This window comes from Primulina tabacum, chromosome 17, assembly GCF_025594145.1.
Source record: "Primulina tabacum isolate GXHZ01 chromosome 17, ASM2559414v2, whole genome shotgun sequence".
Classification (NCBI taxonomy): Eukaryota; Viridiplantae; Streptophyta; class Magnoliopsida; order Lamiales; family Gesneriaceae; genus Primulina; species Primulina tabacum.
In genome coordinates this window covers 34,293,048-34,313,155 of record NC_134566.1, presented here as the reverse complement: position 1 = coordinate 34,313,155, position 20,108 = coordinate 34,293,048, and the positions used below count along the sequence as shown (strand labels likewise).

At 31.5% G+C, this 20,108-nt stretch overlaps 1 pseudogene; it reads right to left on the bottom strand.

Moving 5' to 3' along the window:
- Positions 1-3,284: 3,284 nt before the first annotated feature.
- LOC142531338 (myb-related protein 306-like) lies at positions 3,285-4,527 on the bottom strand (annotated as a pseudogene).
- Positions 4,528-20,108: the final 15,581 nt, after the last annotated feature.

Genomic DNA, 20,108 nt, shown 5'->3' with positions numbered 1-20,108 from the left:
AAATGCGAAGTCATTAGGCGTCATAGTCGCATCTTTTGAACGTAAATTGCATAGTTGGTCAAGTTTAAGCTATTGCATAATTTTCATGGCATAGTTAGGTTGCAGCGAGCCTGTGAACGATCCAATCCAATCCAGTTGGTAAAATTACAGGAATTTTCATTATGCCAGTTAATTATTTTACGTGCATTAAATAGAAAATGATTATTTTTGAGATTTATGCGATATGGCTTGTGGTTCATTCACTATGTGGGAGTGTTATTTTATACGGTCGCCAGTGACCGATCAGTTCAGTATGGTACCACCCGGTCACCAGTGACCGGCCAGCTCAGTTCAGTTTCAGCCTCCCCGGTAGCCAGTTACCGATCAGTTCAGCTTAGTGCAGTGGCCACAGGCGTAAAACATAATCTCAACAGAAAATTTTACCAGATATTTCAGTACAGGCTCCAAGGAGCAAATATTTTTACAGTGATTTCCAGTTCAATTATGCACGTATTATAATTGTTCAGTACATATTATTTTCAGTATGTCTCAGGACAGGATATGTTAACTCATGCATATTTTAATTCAGATTTTTACTCGTTACCTGTGATATATGCATGCTGAGTCTTTAGGCTCACTAGACTTGATTGTTGTAGGTACTGATGAGGCCAGAGCCGAGGGCGGGGACCAGTGAGCCAGCTTGGGTCGGCAGTAGTGGCACCCGAGGACCTCAGTGCAGCAATTTTTATTTTATTCCGCAAACAATTTTTATCAGTCGTTGGATAATTTTTAAATTGTTATTGTTGGCAAAACTTTATTTTCTTCCGCTGCTATTGTTTTAAACATTGAACTTGATTCATCAGTCGATTATATGAATGAGGCCATTGAAGTTCTTTTAAAAAGAAAAATTTTTAATTTTCCGCAAATTTTCAAGAAAGGAGTTTTAGGCACTTCACAGAACTAGTTTTTTGAGTTGAGTTATGTTCAAGTCTCAATCTCAATATGTTATCAGACCCATGTTTGATTATGGCTCAGGTTCATCATTATGTGTTAGATTGTCCTATAGACCGTCCGATAATGTCTTGTTACTTCACGCTCCAAATGTTTATTTCTGACCGTGATGGAGTGTTTTAGATATCTCACATCGGTTAGATTAAATCTTTGAGAATTATATCTATGAATTTGGACAATCATATCTCTTTGAACTAACATTTAAGCTTGAGTTGGTACAAATCTCAATCTTAATAACTAATCATAGCTTTTTTTTTAACGTTCCACGATTAATCACGTTATAAAAGGTCCTACGTGGGATGATGGAATTTTTATTTCATTATTTCGTCTACTAGTTATGGTTATTTTTTATATAAAAAAAATAAGTTTTTTAGTTTGTGAAGAACTAATAAACAAATGTATATATGTACAAGAGTTTAATGTTTTTTTAAAAAAATTAAAAATAGAAGTAGGTATTATTTGAAATACTTAAATACAAATTATATTGTCGAGTGAATTGATTAGCGAGATTCCAGCAGATAGCTACTGGTTCTGCTCAGGACTGGTAACTGAAGCATTTAACATGGAATAAAGGCTGTTAATGGCAGATTATGGTCATTAATTGAAAGGCTAACAGTCAGATTTTGGCCTATAAATAGCACCATCAATCCCTGAAATGATGTTACCAAAACCTTGAGTTATCACTTGAAATTAGAGCTAAGAGAGTGCATATTTCGAAGCTGTAAAATCCAGTACGAGGCAACCAGATTCCAGAAGACTGCAACCGAAATCCTTCAAGAAAAATACTGTAAGCGGGCTTATGTATAAATATCTTGAAACCCGTTTGATGATTTCTATTTTAAAGCAAAGTATATTCTTGATTTCTGATATCTGATTTTGAAACACCGAAACCTAGTGAACTAATGGTAGAAATATATATTCTGAACATTACTGATTACTGATTACTGGCCTCACCTCTTAGAGGAGAGAACATATAGGAGACTGATATCAGTTTAGCCATGAAATTCACGAACATGCTCAGTGCTTACTTGTTAAATTCTGATTACTGAATACCGAATACTGATTTTGATTACTATTTCTGAATACTGATTTCTGTTCTGAAATAAAGAGTTTCTGTATATTATTCGTATTACTGTTTTTGTTAAAAATGGTTTTGAAAACTGGGAGTTATTCCCGCCCCCGCTTACTGAGTGACAATCATATCACTCACCCACCAAATTCATCTCAGATAAGAACGAGGAAGAGTTGTTAGAATAAGAGGAGCAACTTCAGTTTTGGGGCTGGTGATGAAGATCGTTGTTCGTAGTTCTGATTTATATTTTATATTCCGCTGCATCTGTTCAGACATCTTATTTTCTGGTTTTACATTTTCGATGTAAAACATTTGTATCAGACAACGATTATTATGAATAAAAGACTTGGTTTCTGAATTTTGTACTTCTGAGGCTTGTTGTTTTCGAATGTAAATTTGAGAGCAACGCCGGTGTCAACCAACTCCCGTCCTGGGGCGTGACATGAGGCCTTCCCTCCCCAAATATATAAAAGAAAATAATTAAATTTTTTCTAATGTTTTGATAAATATAGATCACTAGATTAAATATATATATATATCTTTCTAATAATAAATAGATAGATTGGTCTATATTAAATAAAGTGTGGCGGAAGTTATTTGCCCTCGAATTTATGTTAATACAAATATATACATAAAATCGAGTACATGCAACATAAATTAATGTGCAAATAACATCGGTAGTAAAGTATGTGTAAATAGTAAAACTATAATTTAAAAACATTATAATAAGAAAATAATTTTCGCATATAAACATGTAAAGAAATAGAACCACATGACCTTATTTTTATTTTTATTTTTATTTTATTATCATTTCTGCTTATACGATCATCCAAAGATGCACAAAATACCAAGCCAGTAAAGAGTACTGTTAACTTCAAGTACTTCATTTGGAACGTTAAAGAATGAAACACGGATAAATAATTTAGTCTATCTCATTTGGAAGATGATTTCACGGATCTTTAATTGTGATATGGGTTGATTATCTTCATATTTATAATAAAAAGTAATATTCTTTCGTAACTCAAATAGAAGATTCGTCTCACAACATTGATGTACGAGACTTTCTCACAAAAGATATTGTAAATAATTAATGTACAACATGTGAGATCAAGAATAAAACTAGAAAGTGATTAACAAGTCGTGACATGAATCGTAATTTCTCATCACTTCTAACCACAAAAAATGAACAAAAAAGGTTAATTTCACGGGCAAATTTTTAAAAAAAAAAATTCAGTAGAAATTAATCGAATGCTGATTAAATTATACCTTCATGTGCATCGAAATCGAAGTTACTCAAATATTCCTTAGCTTGATCATCTAACAGCCAATCCTCCAGCACTGCGAAGCCATCCGGGTCGGGTTTACTATCGGAAACGGATCTCGAAAGTCCAGAGCTTGAAGATTGATCATAAGCCTGACCGAATCCAAACAAGGATTCAAATGCTTCAGACAAATCAATCCCACTTTTGCTTTCAATTCCAGGAGTGAGGATCTGATCATCACTCGATGCCACATCGCATTTCGACGAATTCGGAGTACTAGAAGAGTACTTGGATTGAATCTCCTCGAATTTCGGTGTCTTTTTGACCCAATCTTTGAGCAATCTGGCGATGTTTTCAGTGCTTGATGCATAAGAAATGCCTGGCCTGGAGAAGAATGGTTAGCATTATTCTCAAATGACAATGCATCCTGAAGGGCCTTCTTAGCTGTGGTTTATATCAGCTTGTAGCCTCCTTTCCCACTGCCCTCTCGAGATGGAATGCGGATTTTTCGGCGAAAATTCGACGAGGGTAGACTGATCTACCGATCCGATTCCGAGCTTCTTGAGTTTCTTCTTTAAATGAGTGTTCCAGTAGTTTTTGATGTCATTGTCTGTTCTTTCCGGGAGATAAGAAGCTATGGCAGCCCATCTGCACACACAGAACATGGTTGCTATTTCAATATATTATATACATAAGTTTTAATTAATTCTTAGAGTCGATATAATGAATGTAGCATACTTGTTGCCCAAAAGGGCTTGAAGCCGAATAATCATCTTTTCTTCATCATCAGTGAAGCTGCCTCTCTTGATCCCTGGCCGGAGATAGTTGGTCCACCTTAGCCTGCAACTCTTGCTACATCTCTTCAACCCTGCAAAGACAAATCTTTTCAGTGAATCGATCCTCTAATTAACCACTAATATTACGAGCAGATTAATCTTCTCCCAGAAATGGTAAAGCATTTCTATTCTCGCTGCAAGAAAATTAACAGAAACTGAAAATATAACCTGTTTTACTGGGAACAGCCCTCCAATTTCCGGGGCCATTTTCTTGAACAAAAGATACCAACATGATGTCTTCTTCAGGAGTCCACGGCCCTCTCTTCACTCCCGTTTCATCACAGCAAGGCGGTCTCCCCATTTCCCCCCCGCCGCTACTAGCTAGTTTTGTCTGCTTTCTGAATCTTCTTCCTCTTTTATTTTTTTTGCCAACTTCCGCAGAGCTTTAAGAACAGAAAATGTTAGCACTTTAATTTTTTTTTCCCAATCTTTAAAATTTTACTTACTTATTTGAGACAGCTGAGACATTGTGTTTTGGCTGTGTTTTGTTTTCATCCACATATATAGAAAGTAGGCCACATTGATGTGTTTTCTATATCATGACATGACCGTAAAATGTAAAAGGAGTCCTCGAGAGGGTCAAGTAGGATTCATCTTCCTTCTTCTTTTTTTAAACTTTTTGTCACGAGAAAGAAAAAATATATATCGATGTTTATGTACACAATGAATAAAAACGAGACTATATTTCAATAAAATTTTGATATTCGACTACACTAAATAAATACAGATTATTATCATCTTCCTTGTGTCACATTTTTATTGAGATATCTTTGTCTCGCTCTTGTTCTATCGTAGAATTTCCTCATTTAAAGATCTTATGCAATCTCGATCACCATTCCTGGATCCAAGTACTTACAGAATATTATTATTATCATCGTCGTCGTGTCTGTCATTATTTTGGAGAAAAAAAAAGAGGTAGGGCAAATGTTTGGGTTGATAATTATTTTGTAAGATAAAGACTTTAAGGTTAATTTTGTCCAAATAGATCAAATAAAGGAAGGAGGGAATACGTATCACAATGGGAATGGGGATTCTCTCATGTATGATGTATATCTAGAGTAGGTCTTTTGTGAGACAGTCTCACAAATCTTTATCTGTGAGACGAGTCAACCCTACCGATATTCACAATAAAAAGTAATATTTTTAGCATAAAAATTAATATTTTTCATGGATAACCCAAATAAGATATCTGTCTCACAAAATATGACTTGTGAGACTGGCTCACATAAGTTTTTGCTGTATATATATCAATCAAGGATTGAAGAATAAGGACCGGAAGACACATTTCATTTTCATCACATTTCTGCATTCCGATTAGAGAGGCGACACACGAAAATAAGACAATCTAAAACGTTTGTACATACATATATGTCTATAATACGTGTTGCTGCTTTATAATATACTTTAATTTTTCAACTAAAAATAAACATTTTCAATTATTTGGTTTATTTATTATATTTTTTTTATATAAATTGACATGAAATATCTAAATAAAAATTTGACAGGAAATGCATTTACTCTAACATGGAGTATGTAAAGTCAGCTTTGTCCACTACCTCTTTTGCTGCTTCTGCAGAAGCCTCAATACCCAAAAACGTGTGGCATTCAATGTGAGTTTACCCCGCTGCCAAAATCATAAACCCTAATTTTTGTACCTTTTCTTTAATTATTTGCCCTAATTTTGCCTCCCTTGTTCGACCATTGAATTATTATCTACGTTTAGCATTCAAGTTTTGCATGCTTACTGCAATATCAGTATCCCATTCTATTTTAAATAGGAAGTAGTTTTCAATAATATAATTTTATTTTCTCCTTCCCCATGTACATTGTGAATTGTGCATCATCTTAAATATTAGGTTGACTAGTAAAATTTGATTATCTTCTACTCTAATTTTTTGTGTTTGATTATACAAAATATTTGATTATTGTAAGGTTTGGTCTTTTATTTAGCTGAGATTTTGTCGATTTCTTTGAAAATATATTTAGTTTTATTTTTCATCGGAGTGGTGACTGCATTTGACGTTCGATATTTTGCTTGTATGTTGGGTAAAACCGAAAAATGCGACTGATTAAATGTGTCATAAAAACCAAATTTATTGCATATACCAAATATTGACCAATCAAATGACCAAACGCCTATGAAAACCAAATTACGAGACCATTTTTGCTTCTTTTATGAAAATCCAATTATACGGTTAATTGTATGAAAAATTCCAAAAATCATGACAGGTTTTTGATGATTTGATTAATCAGAATATGGTTTTAACGTGAAATGTTTTTGTACATATTTTGTAGGAGAAAGTGTTTTTCGATTTACCAAAATATATATCTGATGTTAACAGTATAATTCTAATAGTTTAAACCGTATAACAGTTCAAACACCATGCTTTAATTGTTCTACAAAACAGAAAACGATTATTATATACTAAACAATTTATTTTTCAATAATTGCATTTTTGCAATCAATAATAAGCAAATCAATGACATTGCCTCTTATACAAATTGTAAGACCGATAATTTGTCACTTTACCAAAATATATATCAATTGTTAGTATCATCGCTTAACACTAGGGCAAAAACTATAGTTGTTGGACAAGACGCAATTTTATTTTCTTATATTGTGACAGCGTAGAGTTCTATATTAAACTATAGGTGGACAGGATGGGTTGCACCGATATGAGTGCCAATGAGATGAGTTGTTAGGCTCGTGAAACCGATTAAGATTTTGGGGTCGTGGCTCGTTGTTGTTGGTGTCTCAGTCTCTCAAGATCAGTCTTACCCTTACACTGCCGCTAGTGATGTCTCCAATCGAAACAATTTTACCCATTAAGATATATATGAAATCCATATTTTACGACTCACTTAGTCAACCAAATCAACGATGCATCGTCGCAGCATGACGCACGAGAGCATTTCTCAGAAGGTCACTCAACCTAGTATTTCTCATATTTTCACACTTAACCCAACAATCCTCCAAAGAAGTATATAAATATGCTTATATTTGGGAAAATTTGAACACATGAAATCTCCATGATAGCAATTTTATTATTGAATAAGCGTTTTACCAAAAGATATAGTTGGTGGTAGCGCAAGTAATTCTAATATTTTAAATCGTACAACAACTCAAATTTCACGTTTCGATTGGTCTACAAAGTATTGATAATTATTACACCTCAACATATTTAATTCAAATTTTTCGAAATACTGATATGACGCAAGAAATTGTTGATATATTAGTAATTAATTTGTAAGTTATATATGAGTATGTATATATTTTAAAATGTTCAATAATATTTACTAAACGAGGAGTATATTATCTAATAGATTTGGACAAGTGAATGTTTTATTTATCTACTCAAATTAATAATAATAATAATAATAATAATAATAATAATAATAATAATAATAATAATAATAACTACTGAGGACCAAATCCACTTATTAATATCGCGTGCTAAGACGGAATATTATTAATAAACACTGTGTAATAATTGTGTCTGAATTGGTCCGCCAATTAATTGTCTGCACTTATTGCTTAATTATTGATGTAATATAATAAATACAAAGAGAGGAAGGGACCCGAACCCGATTAGTTTTGGTTCCGGATAATAGTTTTTAGAAACTAAGACGATTCCATTATAATATCGGATTTGAATCGACCTTATATCACCTTAATCCGTTTCGGATCGAATTAGATTATGCTGTTCCGGATCAACCCGATCCATTAACAATGACCAGTTATCACTACCTAATTTTAGAAAATATTAGGTTCCATTAACTTAAGCATACAATAATTGGTACACTTTCGAAGTTTCCTTTAATTAATATAAGATTTATACATGTTAATCGAATATCATATTCTTTTGAAAACGATGAATATGTATAAGTACAAATAATATCTTAATTTACCCTCTTTTGCTCTAAAATATCGCTTAACGATTACTATGAAAAGTCAAAGCGCACTAAATCACAAGAACACGTATTCTGTCGTATTCATATACAACTCAATTAATGAAAAGTATTGTTTTTTATGCTAAAAATATTGTTTTTTATTTTAATATAGATCAGATTGACTCATCTCGAGAAAATATTATGTAAAAATGTCTCACAAAAAATCTTCTCTTATTTTTAAATTTCGAAAGATTGTATTCAGAGTAGATATCTTGTAAGACGGTCTCACGAATCTTTATCTGTTCAATCCTACCGATATTCACAATAAAAATAATACTCTTAGCATAAAAGTAATATTTTTCATGGATAACCCAAATAAGATATATGTCTCATAAAATACGACCCGTGAGATCTTCTCATACAAGTTTTGCTTGTAGTCAAAGACAGATAGATTAAGGGTTTTTTTAAAAAATATTATAAATTAATAAAATAATTGTAAAAATGTGGCAAATTGTGGGGATTGATAAAACTATAACAATCCGGGACTTACTGTCCCGGATTCATATTTTTTATTTTTATTTTAAAAAAAAGAAAGTGGGGGCACGGATTTAAAAAAAAAAATAAAAGGGAGATCGGCGACGGTTTGTGAAGCGACGGTTAACCAAAAACTGTCGCTAGTGGCGACGGTTTAAGCAAAAACCGTCGCTAAGGTAAATCCGTGAAAAACTGTCACGGATTCTAATGCGGGTATTCGAAAATTGTTCCTCATATTCATTCTCGCAATTTATTTCTTTCATTCGATTTATATGTGCAAAATCCATCTTTTCTACTTCGATCATATATTAATATTATTTGTTTATTTTATCGTCCATTTCATTTGAAGAGATACGAAAATGTAATGGTTAATTTCGTTGATAATATTATAATTATATATTAAGAAGTTATTTTTGTTTATAATACTTGTCATTTATTTCAGATATTAGCATCGTCCGTTGATATTATTACAAGTTCCGTATAATTACGTCTGAGAAGATAATTTAATTAATTTTTTTAATATTTTGTTTGTATTATTTATATTATATTAATGTAATTATAATTTTGTTCACTAACATTATATGATTAACTATAATTTAGTTAAATAGTATATTTTTAATATTAATCGCGATATTAAAAATTAGTTTGATAAAATATTATATCTACAATAATTACAATAATTATATTTAATTTACGTAATATAATATTATATCTACAATAATTACAAAATTTAATTAATATACTTAATTAATTACAATAATTATATTTACTTGATATAATATTATATCTATAATAATTACAATAGTTATATTTAATTTACGTGATATAATATTTTATCTACAACAATTACAATAATTATAATATTAATTGTTTTATTGGAATTAGAATATGTATATAAATTACGGACTTTATATTTACGTGAAATTTTATGTATACTATAGGTATAATTGTAATATTAATTGTATTATAAATTACGGAGATTAAAATTACGTGAAATTTTAAAACTTATTCTCAATTGAATGAAAGAAATAAGTTGCGAAAATGAATATGATGAACAATTATTTTCGACGATGATGGAAATATACCCGCATTTCTATTTAAAGAAAGAAAAAAACACGACACAGCTTCCCTTAGCGACGGTTTTTGGTAAAACCGTCGTCAATAGCGACGGTGTTTGGTTACACCGTCGCCGATCTCCCTTTTATTTTTTTTTAAATTCGTGCTCCACTTTCTTTTCCTTTTTTTAAAAAATAAAAATAAAAAATATGAATCCGGGATAGTAAGTCTCGGATTGTTATAGTTTTACAAATCTCCGCAATTTGCCACATTTTTTCAATTATTTTATTAATTTATAATATTTTTAAAAAAAACCCATAGATTAACAGGTCATACAAAAATTATTTCGGAAAAAAACGAAGCATAAGATGTTGGGCCTAAGATACGGAGGCTTAAACTTGTTGGAGGTATTTAGAGCTCGTGGACCATAAACAATTCAAAGTACAAAAAGGCCTCTTGATGTGGAGGGCCCACAAAACCCATTAATTGTTATGGGTCTGGGCCACATTAAACCGATGTTGGTGCGCCTTATTAAGATGGCTGTATTAATATGTGGGGTCGGTCTAAAAATATAATTGCTATATTAATTTCTTCATTTAATTCATTTTAAACTTGAATTTCTCTTATTAATATTCTTTTACTTCCAGAAAAATTGATATTTCGCAAATGCCAAAATTTGAAAATCTCTTATTCACTCGCGCTTTTAAAATTTATAAACATCATGTCGTAGGCAATGAATATGCCATAAATATCGGGGGGAAGCAAAGACAAGAACGGTTAAAAAAATTTGAGTTTCACTATTATTATGAACTATAATTTGAATAAAGTTATACGCTTCAATTTTACACTATCAGAGCAAGGCTATCTGTTCTATTCTCAAATAGTTGTAAGATATTGCAATTACTGAGATAAAGATTGTTACGAAGTATTAACTATTCTTGTAAGAGCGTGATCAAAACGTGATATTTGATTAAATTATAACGAGTATGTCTCTAGTGAGACGGTCTCACGAATATTTATCTGTGAGACGAGTCAATTCTATCAATATTCACAATAAAAGTAATACTCTTAGCATTAAAAGGTAATACTTTTTCATGGACGACCCAAATAAAAGATTCGTCTAACAAAATACGACCCGTGAGACCGTCTCACACAAGTTTTGACAACTATAACTTTTGATAAAAGACAAAAACTTGTGTGAGATGGTCTCACGGGTCGTATTTTGTGAGACGGATATCTTATTTGGGTTATCCATGAAAAATATTACTTTTTATGCTAATAATATTACTTGTTATTGTGAATATCCGTATTGTTGACGCGTCTCACAGATAAAGATTCATGAGACCGTCTCACAAGATACCTCCTCTTGATAAAATATGTAAATAATTTACTACAAGTGTGATAAAAAAATTAAATTAAATTGGGAAAGAAGCTGACAATAGCTGCATGTCGATTTTTCCCCCATTTTTATCATAATTATACAATTTTTTTATAGCAAAACCAAATATTATAATTCAATACCAAATCAAGTGGAAAGTTTGAGATTGACAGAAATCTAAACTCGCATGTATAAGAACCAATTTTCAATTAAACATTGCCCATAATATGGATTTTAGGTACACCAAAGCGCGATATAATAATATTCGTAATTCGTGACTAAAAGTTAATTAATAATTTAAGGTATGATAAAGATTAAATACTGAAAACATATAGTGTTGTTTTCTTGTAAAACATCATGAAATATATTTAAATAACCTTTATACTAAATTATTAAGCATAAAAGGCTTAGAGCTTAAAATTTGATCACGTCATAATATATTGTTTTTTAATGGTACAAAACCATGTATGTTAACAATTCTATGAGATGTTTTATATTTTAACAATTAAATCTTCTCTCTAATGCACAAATTGTATCAACATTATTCGAATTTAACTCAAGAAAGTTATTTTCAATCTTATCTTAGCTAAGTTTAAATGATAGCATAAAAAACAAATCCAAAAAATGAATTGTTAGATCTTATAATTTTGGTGATTACAAACAATAACTTATTGTAATATATTAAGTTATCGTTCGATTTGTATTACAAGCATTCAACCGCTCCAGAAGAATTCTTTTAACCAGTCTCGCAATACTAAATTACTCAACCACCTCGTATGTATTAGTTGTGTCAAACTACTCAATCGTTCTTTTTTCCAATGATAATAAGGATGACAATGGGTCGAGTCTAAACCCGGTCCCGTATTAAACTCACCATGTTTAACCCGGCCTATCCGACGTACAAGGAGGTCCCGAGCGGGCCTCGGCTTTGGTCAAACCCGACCTGGACTGGACTCGGACCCACTCCCGCCTTGCCAACAATATGCCTATATATCTAAAATATATATGTATAATTATATTTTTTGACTAAATAATTAATTAGTTATCTATTATTTTAGTTTATAAAATTTTTGGATGAATATTTTATTTTATTAAATGTTCATATGAAAATATATCATTACAATTTTTTTATCAATTAATTACACGGGTTCAACCCGAATTGGACCGGCCCCAAATTTTCACGGGACAGGTCTAAAGGAAGGCTGGGCGGGTCCCGAGTTGACCAAACCCTCCCAACCCGGATCTTTTGTCATCCCTAAATGATATCTATGAACGGTCAAATCAACACATCTTATAAGAATCTTACCTATTTTTTTTCAGAAACTTGGTAGAATGATCATACCCAAAAACATAATATCATAATGTTTTGCACAAAAGTCTATGTATAGAGCAAGTTCTTTTATGATGTCAGTGGCCGTTTTCTACCGCATTTGGTAAATATCATTATACTCATTAAAAAAAAATACGATAAACCAAGAAAGAACGACAACAACATTACATTTGCATTAATGCTCATTTAATGAGCTCGGTTGAATGTTGAATGGAAAATACATAAGATAATGTAAATAGAGAATGAAAAGAAGAGCAAATAAACAGACGATTTGCATTATTCAAAAGACTTCCGAGCACTTATCAAGTTGATAACTATTCACTGCTCATCAGCCCTCACTCCAAAGAATACTTATTAGATTGTGTGTCTCAACCGTTGTAAGAAGTTACAAAGAGTTTCAATTTAGACAGTTGATAAGTCATAAGTTTGAATAACGTTGTTATAAGTTTTGTAAAATCATAGCTTTCTAGTGAAATCCTTCCATAAGTGGAAGAAGAATTGACGAAGGATCTTGAGTTTTCGAAATTCCATAAAAAACACTTGTGTTATTTCTTTACTATATTTATTTATCTTTTGAATATAAATTAGCTATAAGATTCATCGAAATGTTTCGGCACAATATGTGGTCCGACAGTTTCTTAGTTGAGAAAATCTGGTTTTGATATTTAACACCATCAAGATTGATAACACTATTTGACAAAGTTTAGTAGAAATTTTTAAAAGAATTTATTAACCTCTTTTATTCTTTAATGATCCTAACATGAACATATTTAAATAATATTCTAATTTTAAAAATTCTCATAAACATGAACATATTTAAATAATATCAACAGAAGGTTGTATATTGCGAATTCAAGTAAGTTTATGTTCAACATTTGAACCAAGAAACTCGAGCATTATATATAGTTTTCTACGTTTTTTAAACATAATTTTGAAAAGAGATTTTAAATGTATATATGTTTTCTTAAAGGTTTGTGCATTTATTTTTGAATGTGGGCTTAATGTTTTCCAAAATAATCATTTACGTATGTCTTTCAAAATTCGATAGTCATGATATATTCGTTCATGTTTGATATGTTTATCTTTTAATTCGTTTGATATTCGATATTATATGTTTCGAAAGCATATTTGAAATACACCATAATGATTCGAGTTAGAGATCAAAATGAAATTCCGATGTTTGATATGTTTTGTTAAGGCCTGATGCGGTAAGTTATAATATTGTTAATTTGTTATCGCTCTTTAGAGGAGTAACATCTATACTTTTATGTTATATATATTATTAAGTGTGAGATCCTTAGAGTATCTAACTTAGAGGACACCAAAATATTTAATTACATAATTACCCTTCATACCATACTAAAAACCACTTCAATTCACTCTATATTATACATAGAAAAAAATCTAAACAAAACTTTCCTTTTTAAATTGAACAACTCTTCTAAATTGAAAATAATTTCGCGTTAATTATTTAATATTATTTGATCAAATTAAAAATAATAATGGCACATGCAACACGTATGCATCTTTTACTAGTATAAATGACTGATCAATAAACGATGAAAAATACGATGATTTTCAGTGTTATATTTGTCTTGTTGTTCCTGTTAGATTCAACATGATTATAATCGAAATTATGATTTTGTATATGTATATGTATCATTGGTATTTGTTGTGCACGATTGACAACCACTTGCTAAGTATTGTCCCAAACACTTACCCTTTAATCTCTCTGTAGATAAGACCAGTTAGATGAGCATGAGCAAACCATGTTTTGGGGCTGGTTACGAAGGACTAGTTCAAGATAAAGCCTATTTAATTTCATTTTAGTTTTAATCGTATTATAAAGACATTGATATGATTTATGATATAAACTGATTTTTGGCAAGATTTGTATTGCGATACTTGTTGGTTACGATTATGTGATTGTTAAACGTCGGCGTCGTACACATCGGTCTCGGGATGTGACAGAGTTGATGTACAATTTAAAATATTTGAGTTGTAATGTTACCATCAATTACATTTTTTAGTAAAGCGGCAAACACATGGTCTTACTATTGGTATGAGATGCAAGATCACGTGTTCGATTCTTATTGATTGCAACGAGTGCAATTACTAAGAGAGAGATTGTTGGAGTGCAATTATTATTCATGCGACAATCGGAAACATAGCGTTTAAGCTACGATACGATTTTAAAGAGCTGAATTGCACCGTTACCATGAAGTACAGTTTTTGGTAAAACGATAAACGTTCGGTGTTATACAAGCTTGTATTCAAGAGCTTTATCTATGCAGTTTGTATGAATATACATATAGTATCATAATCAAATAAAATCGTAAAATATTATTAAAATAAAATTTGTTTTTGCTTTATTGATATATAGCTTGGAAAACTGAAGTTGAATAATATTTCTTTAGGTGAAGCAAAGGATGACAGCTTGGTACAGGGGTGTTGGCAACCATGCTCGCCAAATTTCTTAATGTGCTAGGATACTCGATACCCTTTATGACATTGATTACTTATCTTAATTTAATTACTCAATCAGTGGTGTTCCTTTAAGAGGTTATAATTTATTTTTTCCATTTTTGGCAAAATATCCTCACCATTTATTCCTAAAGAATATCTCTTCTTATAAATTGTACGCCTAAACCTTTTAAAAACATATCAAACACGCTTATGACAGAAGATAAAACAAAACACGCTTAACCTAAATCGGAACAATTTCATCACCAAGTAAAGCTTTAGCAAGTTCTCCAGTTGATTCAATTAATGGAGTCCTTCTGAACCTTAGAATTGGCTCCATTTATATCCTCCACACATCTAAATATTTTATTTCCGTAGAAAAATATATAAAGACCACTACAACTGCTACTTTAATTACATTACACTACGTACCTCAAAATAACAACATATATATATATATATATATATATATATATATATATCTTTAAAACATACAAAACTCCTACCATTTACTTGAGCTTTAATTTAAAGCAAAATTATTTTTTGCATAAATAGTTAAAATTCTCGATGCTACAACACCATCTTCGACACACATTTGTCAACCCACGATATCGATATCCATTTATCAGCTCACCAATGTATACGATAGATTGACAACATAGGAAAACTTATATATACACGCGTACATGTAGTGATCCTAAGTTGGCATAACACAAAGATAGACTAATGAATGCGCATGCACATTGAGTGGTTCATATAATGGGTTGACTATATAGTGTTGAAGTATCAAGCGAGGCGTGCATGAGGTGACAGGTAAAGAGCATCAAGTATGTATGTGTGTGTGTGTGTGTGTCGTCTTTGTATATACATGAAAATAAAAACTTACCTTTTCTAGTATATATCATATATAAGTATCATATTTTCAATGTTTTGTATAGATTTTCATCCGAAATGATAAATATGTCATTAATATCAGTATTTGTTATACATATTTGAATACTCAAAAATCATATATTAGTATCAGATCTGAAATAACTAGTACTCAAATATAATTTATTATTATCATATTTTTAATATTTTGTACCGTTTCCATCCGATAAAAAATATATGGGTAAAGAGAATGCCAAAAAAAAAAAAAATTATAGATCAGGGAGTGCAAATACAATTTTCCTGACAATGACCGAATGCAAACGTAAGTTTTGATGTGAGGATTTAAAGCAAATGAGAGGATCTGGAATTTGAATTTTTTTACTTTTTTTATTGTTTCTTAATTTTTGGGGATCCCGGTTTTTTAAATTTTTTATTAATTTTTATATGAGATCGTTACGTAAAGATAATATTTAATTAATTAGAAATATATATCGTTGATTTTGTGAGAAATTTTTATTTTTTTGATACATTGTCAAATAAACAATTAGTAAATTAATAAAAAATAAAGATGATAAATGTATTTTTGAAGTAACCATACCTAGGTGTGTGTGTGTGTGTGTATATATATATATATATATTATATATTAAGTATATGGCATCGATACTGATAATTGGTATGGATTAAAGAAAAAAAAGCTTCCGCGTTAGGTTTGGAGGTTTTGGGTTTGAGTCTAACCCAAAATTTGGCCCGATTTTTTTTTGTTGGGTTCGGGTTGCCGGATTAAAAATTAGGGCACCCGGTGACCCGAACCCACCGACCTTTCTTCTTTAAGAAAATTTTAACCTAAAATTGTCATTGATTTGTCTTTCTATTTCATTTTAAAGTTGTTTGTTTTACTAATATTTTTTTTAGAAACTACTTAGATGAGTAGTAGGAGTGTAAACAAATCCAATCAAGCAGGATATATTGAAAATTTTAAAACTCGAATTCGGATCGAAATAGATATGTTCGAGCCGATCTTGATTCAAAACTCAAAAATTTTATCTATTTTGTCTGAGTTCGATTTGAATCAGAGTTTGAAATTGGCTCGAAAAGATTCAATTAAGTTAGTGAGCTATTGGACTATTGATTAAAAATAAATACTCGAAATGTTTGAAATCTATTTATTTAATATTTTTATGCAATATTAATAAACTATCAAGGCTCGCAAACTATTTAACAATATAATTTAAGATTGTGTTCATATAAAAAAAATTCAAACATGTTCGAGTTTGACTTGAATTCGATAAATTCAAATTTGAATCAAATATTTTCGAGCTATCTCGGTTTTTTTACACTTATAGTTAGACGATTATATTTGACTCTTAAATATAGTTATTTAAACTCATGAAACGTAATTATCATATTTAGGCTACACTTTGTCATTATGTGTTTAAATTAAAATATTATATTATTGTTATGTGTTTTATTTTTTTTAAATTTTTTAGTAAAAAATAAAAAAATAATGTATTAATGTTATATAATAAAAATAAAATTTACTTGATCATGTTGGCTCGACTTCGAGTTTATAGTTTTTGAGTTGTTTTGGGTTTGGTCAGGAATTGTTTTGTAATACCCTTGCTTTAACATAATCTGAACCTACCCAACTCACCTGAATCGACACTCCGGTTCTGAATTCTATCCCAAAACCTCTTAACAGAATGTTAACAAGGTACAATGACGATTCAAACCGAATTTGAGTCTTAAATTTTCTTCATATTCGACTATATTCGATTTTTTTTCTTCAATCGATATCCGGTACAATCACTTATAAACAAAACAATAAAATATTGGGGGAAATTACAATTTTTATTCATGTAATTGACATGTTTTTTGTTTAAGTCATATAACTTGTCAATGTTTGGTTTCATGTAATAACTTAGATTATTTTTGTTTTGGTCTTTTTCCACCTAAAATCATTAAGTGAGGTGTATTCAATTCAGATTTTTGATGATTTTTAATGACTTTTTCGAATTATAGACTTTTATGGATTTGATAGATTTTTATTGACTTATACAGAATCTCACAGATTTATAAACAGATTTACTTGGATTCATGTAGACTTTTTTGCAAGATTTTTATAGACTTTTGTGAATTTTTTTTATAGAATTATAAATTTTATACTTAATTATAACATATATGAACTAATAATGTAACGTCCCGAAAATTTTAAGGTTCATGCAAACCTCATGCATGCAATTATTAAATTCTCTTAGATTTTAATTATATGTTTTAATTGCATAAATTAATTATATTGTGCATACTTGCATATTTAAACTATTTTTCTACATGATTGCATTAAAATGTATTTTTTAAAGATTATTCGAGTTGCGATCGAGGAACGAGGACCGAGGGCTGAAAAATGTCAAATGTTTTTATTAAATAATTGTTTTTAATTATTTAAAATATGATTGATGCTTTTTATTATTTTTGAAAATAAGGAGTTTGGAGGTGGTTTTATACACCGGGACGTAAATTTTATCGGTGTTGGTTTTTCAACTAAAATACGAATTTTTTGGCAACCCGGCCAATAAATTTACAAACTTATTTAAGCAAAATTATTTTTAATATTTTAATTAAGCAATATTGGGCCTAATCTACATACTTAATGGGCCTAAGATTGGTTAGTGTTTTAATTATCTATTTAAAGTGCAAAAACCCTTCACTTGACATCTAGATCACACGGCCACACCTCTTTCAAAATTCAGAAACTCCTCCTTTCATCAACATACACGGCACACACTCACAATGGAAGAAGGAATTTTCAGAAATTCAAAGGGAAACTTCATAGCCTTCGTCTTCTCGTCCCGTTCTTCGTCGCCAACGGTTTTTCGTGCGTATAAAAAGCAAAGGCACGTCATACATCTCCTTTTCTCATCCATCATATCATATTAATGTTGAATTATTACATGCATGAAGAACATGACGGATTTTTCAGAATTTCGTAATCTCATGCTTATGGGTTCTAAAGTGGTGTTTTCAATCTCCAAAAACATGTTTATTATGTTAAGAAGGGGCTGCCATGTCTTAGGAAGTTATGGGACAGGTTTTACACAAGTTTTAGAGTCATTAGAAGCAACAATAACACTGCACGATACCAGAAACACAAAGCTGGAACCAATTGTTTATTATTGTAGCATATGTGATCGGTTGAAGGAAAATCGACGCATGGGGGTGAGTGGCTCGACCAGGCTTGGTGGTTGGGACCTAGGAGTCATGGTTAGGTCCTAGGAAGGGTCCTAGGCGGGCTAGGGCTCGAGCCTTGGGCTGGGGAAGAGTCCACGTGAAGTGGGATTCTCCTCCAAGGCATGCGCGCGCAGGTACTGTTCGAGAATTTCAGGGGCTGCGGCTCGTCAGGGGCTGGGCTAGGTGGTCTGGACGATGGCTTAGGATAGTCCAGGGAGGGTTAGGAAGGTCTGGATTCAGGGGTGGCTTGGTTCATAGAGGGCCGAGCAGTAACGCGAGAGGAAGCATGAGCAGGAAGAAGAGAGGGGGCGCGGCTACTGGTTGTGGAAACAAGTGGCTCGTGCTCACGACTAGGGGCTGGGCTGGTCTGGGTAGGGTCTGGGCTTGGTCCAGGGATGGTCAGGGTTAGCTGGGTTCGGTGGTGGCTCGGCTAGAAATGTCCCAGGTTGGCTAGGAGTTTATGTGCTTAGGGGCCTCACACACACCTAGCAGAATTGGGTCAAGATTCAGTGGGTTTTTGTGCGGGCCAGGGCTGGTGTTTTTCGGGCTGGGCTTGGACAGTAGGGTCCCTAGATGGGTTGGCTAGGTTTTGGTTCAAGGCGGCTCAGGCGTGGCTCGAGAAAATTAGGATATGGCTCGGTGTGTTCGATAAGGTGTCAAAAACAAAAATAATAAAGCTAAAATTAAAACCAAGGGTCCAAGGGGGTGGCTCACGACTTTGAAGGGTAGAATAAATCTTAAAAATGCTATGTTTAAAATTTGGGATCAAAATAATGAGTTTTGGATTTATTCGGGATTTAATCGCGACACGAAACGCTAATTAACGAGTTAATTGAAACGCCTAGTTTTAAGCTTTATAAAATTATGAAAAATTAGGTTTAAACTTAAATAATTATTAAAAGTCTAAGTTTTTAATTTGGAAATTTTATATTAAGGTTTGGTTTAATTCGGGATTAAAACGTGTTAATACGTCTTATTTAAAGATTAAATTAAAAGTCCTCGATTAAGCTAAATAAAAATATGAAAAAATTCAAGTAGGCTTAAATAATATTTGGGACATGTTAGAGTCATGAATTCAAGAAAAAGTCAAAAACGGGAATTTTACGTCCAGGGGTAAAACGATCTTTTTATCTAAAAATTAGTAAACGTCATGGCAGTGCCCTGCTGTGTTTATGTGCTAATATGATTATTTTCTATATT